At 46.0% G+C, this 10,000-nt stretch overlaps 2 non-coding genes across 2 annotated transcripts; both read left to right on the top strand.

The window, feature by feature from the left end:
* The first annotated feature begins 4,350 nt into the window (after window positions 1-4,350).
* Window positions 4,351-6,273, top strand: LOC126928532 (small subunit ribosomal RNA). Its single transcript, XR_007716751.1, has one exon. It is a non-coding gene; the product is annotated as a small subunit ribosomal RNA (ribosomal RNA).
* Window positions 6,274-8,362: 2,089 nt separating this feature from the next.
* LOC126928530 (5.8S ribosomal RNA) lies at window positions 8,363-8,517 on the top strand. Its single transcript, XR_007716749.1, has one exon. It is a non-coding gene; the product is annotated as a 5.8S ribosomal RNA (ribosomal RNA).
* Window positions 8,518-10,000: the final 1,483 nt, after the last annotated feature.

Below are 10,000 nucleotides of genomic sequence, written 5' to 3' on the forward strand. Positions count from 1 at the left end.
TTACGTCGGGATTAAGCGTTTATTTGGTCGCTGGAACGTTTTCTAGAAACGGAACTATGCGACGGGACGTTGGGACTTTGAAGAAGTTCGGCCGGTGCGAAAGGACCGAAAAGGTTTTTTCGAGTTATCTCGCTTAAAAGTGTTACAAGGTAGGAATATTTTTGCATAAATGGACGTATCTCGACGTTTTACGTCGGGATTAAGCGTTTATTTGGTCGCTGGAACGTTTTCTAGAAACGGAACTATGCGACGGGACGTTGGGACTTTGAAGAAGTTCGGCCGGTGCGAAAAGACCGAAAAGGTTTTTTCGAGTTATCTCGCTTAAAAGTGTTACAAGGTAGGAATATATTTGCATAAATGGACGTATCTCGACGTTTTACGTCGGGATTAAGCGTTTATTTGGTCGCTGGAACGTTTTCTAGAAACGGAACTATGCGACGGGACGTTGGGACTTTGAAGAAGTTCGGCCGGTGCGAAAAGACCGAAAAGGTTTTTTCGAGTTATCTCGCTTAAAAGTGTTACAAGGTAGGAATATTTTTGCATAAATCGACGTATCTCGACGTTTTACGTCGGGATTAAGCGTTTATGTCGTCCCCAAGACCTTCTACAAAGTTTCGATTTTTTCGTTGGGACTTTGAAAAATTTCCGTATCGAACACGTTTTTTTCGAGTTATCTCGCTTAAAAGTGTTACAAGGTAGGAATATTTTTGCATAAATGGACGTATCTCGACGTTTTACGTCGGGATTAAGCGTTTATTTGGTCGGTGGAACGTTTTCTAGAAACGGAACTATGCGACGGGACGTTGGGACTTTGAAGAAGTTCGGCCGGTGCGAAAAGACCGAAAAGGTTTTTTCGAGTTATCTCGCTTAAAAGTGTTACAAGGTAGGAATATTTTTGCATAAATGGACGTATCTCGACGTTTTACGTCGGGATTAAGCGTTTATTTGGTCGCTGGAACGTTTTCTAGAAACGGAACTATGCGACGGGACGTTGGGACTTTGAAGAAGTTCGGCCGGTGCGAAAAGACCGAAAAGGTTTTTTTCGAGTTATCTCGCTTAAAAGTGTTACAAGGTAGGAATATATTTGCATAAATGGACGTATCTCGACGTTTTACGTCGGGATTAAGCGTTTATTTGGTCGCTGGAACGTTTTCTAGAAACGGAACTATGCGACGGGACGTTGGGACTTTGAAGAAGTTCGGCCGGTGCGAAAGGACCGAAAAGGTTTTTTCGAGTTATCTCGCTTAAAAGTGTTACAAGGTAGGAATATTTTTGCATAAATGGACGTATCTCGACGTTTTACGTCGGGATTAAGCGTTTATTTGGTCGCTGGAACGTTTTCTAGAAACGGAACTATGCGACGGGACGTTGGGACTTTGAAGAAGTTCGGCCGGTGCGAAAAGACCGAAAAGGTTTTTTCGAGTTATCTCGCTTAAAAGTGTTACAAGGTAGGAATATTTTTGCATAAATCGACGTATCTCGACGTTTTACGTCGGGATTAAGCGTTTATGTCGTCCCCAAGACCTTCTACAAAGTTTCGATTTTTTCGTTGGGACTTTGAAAAATTTCCGTATCGAACACGTTTTTTCGAGTTATCTCGCTTAAAAGTGTTACAAGGTAGGAATATTTTTGCATAAATGGACGTATCTCGACGTTTTACGTCGGGATTAAGCGTTTATTTGGTCGCTGGAACGTTTTCTAGAAACGGAACTATGCGACGGGACGTTGGGACTTTGAAGAAGTTCGGCCGGTGCGAAAAGACCGAAAAGGTTTTTTCGAGTTATCTCGCTTAAAAGTGTTACAAGGTAGGAATATATTTGCATAAATGGACGTATCTCGACGTTTTACGTCGGGATTAAGCGTTTATTTGGTCGCTGGAACGTTTTCTAGAAACGGAACTATGCGACGGGACGTTGGGACTTTGAAGAAGTTCGGCCGGTGCGAAAGGACCGAAAAGGTTTTTTCGAGTTATCTCGCTTAAAAGTGTTACAAGGTAGGAATATTTTTGCATAAATGGACGTATCTCGACGTTTTACGTCGGGATTAAGCGTTTATTTGGTCGCTGGAACGTTTTCTAGAAACGGAACTATGCGACGGGACGTTGGGACTTTGAAGAAGTTCGGCCGGTGCGAAAAGACCGAAAAGGTTTTTTCGAGTTATCTCGCTTAAAAGTGTTACAAGGTAGGAATATATTTGCATAAATGGACGTATCTCGACGTTTTACGTCGGGATTAAGCGTTTATTTGGTCGCTGGAACGTTTTCTAGAAACGGAACTATGCGACGGGACGTTGGGACTTTGAAGAAGTTCGGCCGGTGCGAAAAGACCGAAAAGGTTTTTTCGAGTTATCTCGCTTAAAAGTGTTACAAGGTAGGAATATTTTTGCATAAATGGACGTATCTCGACGTTTTACGTCGGGATTAAGCGTTTATTTGGTCGGTGGAACGTTTTCTAGAAACGGAACTATGCGACGGGACGTTGGGACTTTGAAGAAGTTCGGCCGGTGCGAAAAGACCGAAAAGGTTTTTTCGAGTTATCTCGCTTAAAAGTGTTACAAGGTAGGAATATATTTGCATAAATGGACGTATCTCGACGTTTTACGTCGGGATTAAGCGTTTATTTGGTCGCTGGAACGTTTTCTAGAAACGGAACTATGCGACGGGACGTTGGGACTTTGAAGAAGTTCGGCCGGTGCGAAAAGACCGAAAAGGTTTTTTCGAGTTATCTCGCTTAAAAGTGTTACAAGGTAGGAATATTTTTGCATAAATGGACGTATCTCGACGTTTTACGTCGGGATTAAGCGTTTATTTGGTCGGTGGAACGTTTTCTAGAAACGGAACTATGCGACGGGACGTTGGGACTTTGAAGAAGTTCGGCCGGTGCGAAAAGACCGAAAAGGTTTTTTTCGAGTTATCTCGCTTAAAAGTGTTACAAGGTAGGAATATATTTGCATAAATGGACGTATCTCGACGTTTTACGTCGGGATTAAGCGTTTATTTGGTCGCTGGAACGTTTTCTAGAAACGGAACTATGCGACGGGACGTTGGGACTTTGAAGAAGTTCGGCCGGTGCGAAAAGTCCGAAATGGTTATTTCGAGTTATTTCGTTAAAAAGCGTTATAAGGTATAATTTTTTTGACAGGGATCGTTATATCTCTATTAAATACAATCGGATTAAACATTTTTGTCGAATTTTTTGAAAAATTAGCTTCCGTCGGACTGATACGACTGGGATATTTTTGCAATTTTTTCGTTAATTAATGTTACAAGGTATATATCTTTTTACATATTTCGTGTTATTTTAACGTGTTTTAATCGATTATAAAGTTATTTTTCGTCCATAGTCGATAAAACTGTATGTTTACTGATGCAATTTTTCGGTGAAAAAAAAAATTAATTTTTTGGTAAAAATGCATTTATAATATGTTAATAATGCTTGTGGTAAAATATTTCGATGGTTGGATATCGCCTTTATATAGTAGTTATTGAACGTGCGAGCGACTAAGTTCCAGCGTCCCTTCCGAACGGTACGTTGCTACGGAGGTTTTGCACCATAAGCGCGCGGCCGCTAGCCCGACCGGCGCCGGCCTTCCGGCCGGCCCCTTGGTATCTATAAGAGAAGCGTCGAGCCGGACGGTTCGGTCGGAACAGCGCTGGGCGCGTGGCTATTCTACGGCCTCGGTTGAGAATTCAGTCACCGCTCCTCGAGTCTTAGTGTATTTTACGCTATTTCTCGACTGTTCCTCCGTTCTCGTACTGGTTTTTTCTCTACACTGCTGCGCCGCGGGTCGAAGTCTAGGACGTAATGACCGTTAACGTGGCAAGCTTCCCCTTAGTCGGGAAGCTGGTGACCTGTGTGCACGTATTTGACAAAAGTTGGATGCGTGTGTGCTTGTACTTACGGAGTAGCCATTCTTGCAGAGACCATCGGTTGTAAGCTATTTGTAGCTGCACGATGGTCCTTTTGGCGTTCTGTAGAGTGCGTTATCTTCTGGTAACGCGTCTCTACAGAGGTGTTGAAGCTTATAAAAGAATATTCTTACGGTATGTCCAGCATGCGTATACGTGCTTTACCGCTAAGTTATATTCTACGAGAGAAGTTGGAGGAGAAAAGTTACAAACAGAAATAATTCTGTGAAGTATGAATCTTTGTATCGATATATGATGGTGAGAGAGGAGGAGAATTAAAGTGGCTGAGTGACGTTGTTACTGAACCATGGAACGTTGCTCTCTAAGTCATATTACATATATATATAAAATGAAAAGTCTCGTCGTACGGTGCTTACGTCCCACCTACGACACAGAGAGAACTTTTAAACGAAAATGCTGGTTTTTGGGAATATATTATAAGATCCCTGGTTGATCCTGCCAGTAGTCATATGCTTGTCTCAAAGATTAAGCCATGCATGTCTCAGTACATGCCGCATTAAGGTGAAACCGCGAATGGCTCATTAAATCAGTTATGGTTTCTTAGATCATACCTACATTTACTTGGATAACTGTGGTAATTCTAGAGCTAATACATGCAAACAGATTCCGACCAGAGATGGTAGGAATGCTTTTATTAGATCAAAACCAATCGGTGGCGGATGGCTCGTCTGTCCGTCCATCGTTTGTTTTGGTGACTCTGAATAACTTTGTGCTGATCGCATGGTCATCTAGCACCGGCGACGCATCTTTCAAATGTCTGCCTTATCAACTGTCGATGGTAGGTTCTGCGCCTACCATGGTTGTAACGGGTAACGGGGAATCAGGGTTCGATTCCGGAGAGGGAGCCTGAGAAACAGCTACCACATCCAAGGAAGGCAGCAGGCGCGCAAATTACCCACTCCCGGCACGGGGAGGTAGTGACGAAAAATAACGATACGGGACTCATCCGAGGCCCCGTAATCGGAATGAGTACACTTTAAATCCTTTAACGAGGACCAATTGGAGGGCAAGTCTGGTGCCAGCAGCCGCGGTAATTCCAGCTCCAATAGCGTATATTAAAGTTGTTGCGGTTAAAAAGCTCGTAGTTGAATCTGTGTGTCACAGTGTCGGTTCACCGCTCGCGGTGTTTAACTGGCATTATGTGGTACGTCCTATCGGTGGGCTTAGCTCCTCGCGGGCGGTCCAACTAATATCCCATCGCGGTGCTCTTCACTGAGTGTCGAGGTGGGCCGATACGTTTACTTTGAACAAATTAGAGTGCTTAAAGCAGGCTACCTTCGCCTGAATACTGTGTGCATGGAATAATGGAATAGGACCTCGGTTCTATTTTGTTGGTTTTCGGAGCCCCGAGGTAATGATTAATAGGGACAGATGGGGGCATTCGTATTGCGACGTTAGAGGTGAAATTCTTGGATCGTCGCAAGACGGACAGAAGCGAAAGCATTTGCCAAAAATGTTTTCATTAATCAAGAACGAAAGTTAGAGGTTCGAAGGCGATCAGATACCGCCCTAGTTCTAACCATAAACGATGCCAGCCAGCGATCCGCCGAAGTTCCTCCGATGACTCGGCGGGCAGCTTCCGGGAAACCAAAGCTTTTGGGTTCCGGGGGAAGTATGGTTGCAAAGCTGAAACTTAAAGGAATTGACGGAAGGGCACCACCAGGAGTGGAGCCTGCGGCTTAATTTGACTCAACACGGGAAACCTCACCAGGCCCGGACACCGGAAGGATTGACAGATTGATAGCTCTTTCTTGATTCGGTGGGTGGTGGTGCATGGCCGTTCTTAGTTGGTGGAGCGATTTGTCTGGTTAATTCCGATAACGAACGAGACTCTAGCCTGCTAAATAGACGTAACTTATGGTATCTCGAAGGCCCCCGGCTTCGGTCGGTGGGTTTTTACTACCAACGTACAAACAAATCTTCTTAGAGGAACAGGCGGCTTCTAGCCGCACGAGATTGAGCAATAACAGGTCTGTGATGCCCTTAGATGTTCTGGGCCGCACGCGCGCTACACTGAAGGAATCAGCGTGTTTTCCCTGGCCGAAAGGCCCGGGTAACCCGCTGAACCTCCTTCGTGCTAGGGATTGGGGCTTGCAATTATTCCCCATGAACGAGGAATTCCCAGTAAGCGCGAGTCATAAGCTCGCGTTGATTACGTCCCTGCCCTTTGTACACACCGCCCGTCGCTACTACCGATTGAATGATTTAGTGAGGTCTTCGGACTGGTGCGCGGCCAATGTGATAAGCATTGCCGATGTTACCGGGAAGATGACCAAACTTGATCATTTAGAGGAAGTAAAAGTCGTAACAAGGTTTCCGTAGGTGAACCTGCGGAAGGATCATTAACGATATAACACAAAAACTTAAAGAATTTGACTTGAACACTTGAAAAATACGAAACTGTATAAGTCGGTAAGGAGCCGTACTCCTCCTATATCGACGAACCAAAGTATATACGACGTATCAACAAGCTATATACTTTAACAAAGAACAGTTAAATTCGCCCGGAGCGTGGCTTACTCCGTTGGCAAAATGATGAAAAGACATAAGGAGGAGACGACCCTCCAGCTACGAAACTATATGAAGAGAAGGTGGCACTCTCTCTCGATCATCGGGATGAAGAGATACATATATATATATATATATATATATATACATACATAAACGAATTCGAGGCGCCTGCGTGAGGTCGTACACAGAAAGACCCGCCGTCTGCGAATATTATGATTTTATAATAAAACTATAAATGGGAACTTGAGCTTTCGAAAATTAAACTTTGACACGAATATCGAACGAAAAATTACGAATGGAAACCACCCGTAAAGAGAAATGAGATCGAGGCGCTTGCGTGAGGCCGTATACAGAAAGACCCGCCGCCACGATCTCGTATTTTTTTTTTTGCGTCGTGGAGACCGTACAAACGAATAACAAAATCTCTAAAGTGCCTCGTGTCGGAGAGATCATGCTCGCCTATTCTCTTCTATGTTTCGTGGTCTGTGTTGCGTTTGCTCTCCTCCTAGCAACGGGACATCGAAGACTCCTCTTTGGGATCGAACGAAGCGACTAAAACGAGTCGACGAGAGCGAAAGTACGAGTAGCGAGTCGCGCATGTAGAAAGGATACCGACATATCTTCGAAGGTTCTCTTCGAAGATCCATGGATACCTTATGCGCGTCGACCTTTCGTCTCTTTCACCGCTCTCGGTCGTTCTCGAAACGTGCTTCCTACCCATAGGGCGTGTGTTCTTCGTATGTCGTTTTGTTCGAAATAACGAAACCACTTGTAACATACTCGTGGATCGGGTAACCTAGAACGAAAACGCATTGCGTGGATGTTGGCCCGCTATGATAATGATGATGATGACGATGACTATGATGACGATGCGTAGCAACGATTCGTAACTAGTCTAGCCGAAGTTGGTTCAGAGGGGACCGCAGGCTGTCTACCCTCGATGTCGTGAGTCGGACACCCGTGCCGTCGCTAGAGTTTTTTCAAAGCTCGGCTTCTGGATATTGGGAAGAAAGACCGCTCGAGGACGACGGCTGCGCGTGCGTCCCATCGAATTTTTTTTTTTTATACCACCTGAACGACTAAAGTTTCGTCTAGTTCGTCGCATATAACCCGTTCAGAGGGGACCGCAGGCTGTCTATCCTCGTTGTCGTGAGTCGGACACCCGTGCCGTCGCTGAAGTTTTTTCAAAGCTCGGCTTCTGGATATTGGGAAGAAAGACCGCGCGAGGTAGATGGATGCGAGTCCCATCGAATTTTTTTATTTTTTAAAAAAAACAATCACCTGAACGGAGATGTGTTCTCTTTCGTCGATTTTTCACGCTTTGAGTCGTCGCGATCGCCATCCGTTCGGAGGAGATCGCCGACTTCGAAGCCTCGATGTCGTGAGTCGGACACCCGTGCCGTCGCTAGAGTTTTTTCAAAGCTCGGCTTCTGGATATTGGGAGGAAAGACCGCTCGAGGCCGAGGGTCGCGCGAGTCCCATCGAATCTTTACATCACCCGAACGATGGAGGCGCACGCTCTTTTTCTTGAATAATTGGACGAGAGGAATGCATATCGTATTATATATACACACACACACATATATATATATATGGGCTAGCCACCGTGCGTATTTCTTCGCGAGATCGTGTGCTGCACAGAGGATTCAGAATCGGGTGTTATATCCCCGTCGTTTCCTGACGAACGGAGCTTCGATCTCGATGGTTGTTATATATCATAATGTACTTTTCGCCCGGCCGGCGGACGCGCGTATCTTCGCGCGTTCGTCGGATTTCATTTTCGAACGTTTTCGTGTCGTCGATCTTCCGGCGACTTCTGCGCGTCCGATTCCCGTTGGTCGGTCGTGTCGGATCTCGGCTTCGCTCGAACCGAGTATTAAGAGTACATGGAGTACAAGAGTTTTAAAAAATATATGAAAAGATTACCCTGAACGGTGGATCACTTGGCTCGTGGGTCGATGAAGAACGCAGCTAATTGCGCGTCAACGTGTGAACTGCAGGACACATGAACATCGACATTTCGAACGCACATTGCGGTCCACGGATACAATTCCTGGACCACGCCTGGCTGAGGGTTGCTCACGTAAACCTAAGACTGCTTGCGTTGCGTGTCGTTCCTCTCTATCTGTCTCTCTCTGTCCCTTGGTGCCTTCGACAACCCGCCGTCGTTCTTACGATACGTAGAACGTTTCAGAGTCGGAGGAAGCGCACGAAGAAGGATACGAACAAGAGCGGACGCGAGAGAACGTACGCGACGTACGAGCGATTGTTGGACGCTCGTCGGCGTTCGTCGCGGTCGTGTCGAGACCGTGCAATTCGTACGCATGCTCGATATATAAACTATCGTGTTCACGGGAGACACTACGAAACTCTACCTCTGTCTCTCTCTGTCCCTTGGTGCCTTCGACAACCCGCCGTCGTTCTTACGATACGTAGAACGTTTCAGAGTCGGAGGAAGCGCACGAAGAAGGATACGAATAAGAGCGGAGAGAACCGTCACGGACCTGCGTGAGTGCTAGCGGCGTCGTGAGTCGTCCTTTCGTACGACCGCCCGCTTATGCACCGCTTCGTGTCGGTTATCGAATATATTATATATATATATATATATATATATATACGTAGTGTTGTCCTCGTGACCGATTTTTTTTTCATATCAGCAGATTTGCATACGTTTGCAGGTTTTCGATGAGCACGATGTCCGCGCCCCCGACGTCGTCTTAAATGAATATTATTTTGGCGAGACTGAGAGAAAGCAAATATGGGAACTCGGTCGAGAGAGGAGAGAAGGAGAACAGCCTCAGATAAAAGTAAACTTGGTAACGGTGCGGAATTTTGCCGTACAACCGTCTTTTCTTAAGACGTTTTACTCGAATAGCCCCAGGGATCTAATGCCCACTCCGTCTCTTCGTGCGTAGAGATATACTCTGCGCGAGCGACTGACAACGACGAGGACCGTCGCATCGATGGGTCGTCGTTGCGTTTAACATACTCTGTGCTTGTAATTTATCCCCGAAAGAGAGCCGTAGATCCGGGAACGCACACGTGATTTCTTCGAGCGCTGATGACTTAGGGAGATGATCCCCAGGCGTTGCGCGGAGATCGGAGAGTACGCGTTACTTGTATCGGGACGAATTTTCCCCGTCGTTCGCGTATCTCTCTGCCCGCCGGCCCTGGCCCAAAGCCACGTTCGTCGGAAATCGTAGAAATCGTGTGCGAACTAGCGCGTGTCTATGATCGGCTACGGGTGTTTTACCAAGCTCGAGGTGTTGCGCAACGTTTCCGTACCTGACGAAGATGCGCACGAGAGTCCGTTACAAAGTCGTTGGATGGTCGTCGTCGTCATGCCAGAGAGAATCTCTGGACACGTACAGGAGAAGAGATCGTAGACGAGGAAGAAGACGATCCCCTTTGGCGAGGCTGGAGTGAAACTTTGATTTAATTAAAGACGAGGTATACACGCGCGTACGACGTGATAGTCGTGCGCGCGTGTGATTTTTTTTTAAGGCAATTCGGCGCTACAAGTACTCGAAAAACAGAGAGTGTTGGTCATCCCATGCCTTT

Source organism: Bombus affinis, unplaced genomic scaffold (assembly GCF_024516045.1).
Source record: "Bombus affinis isolate iyBomAffi1 unplaced genomic scaffold, iyBomAffi1.2 ctg00001046.1, whole genome shotgun sequence".
Lineage (NCBI taxonomy): Eukaryota > Metazoa > Arthropoda > Insecta > Hymenoptera > Apidae > Bombus > Bombus affinis.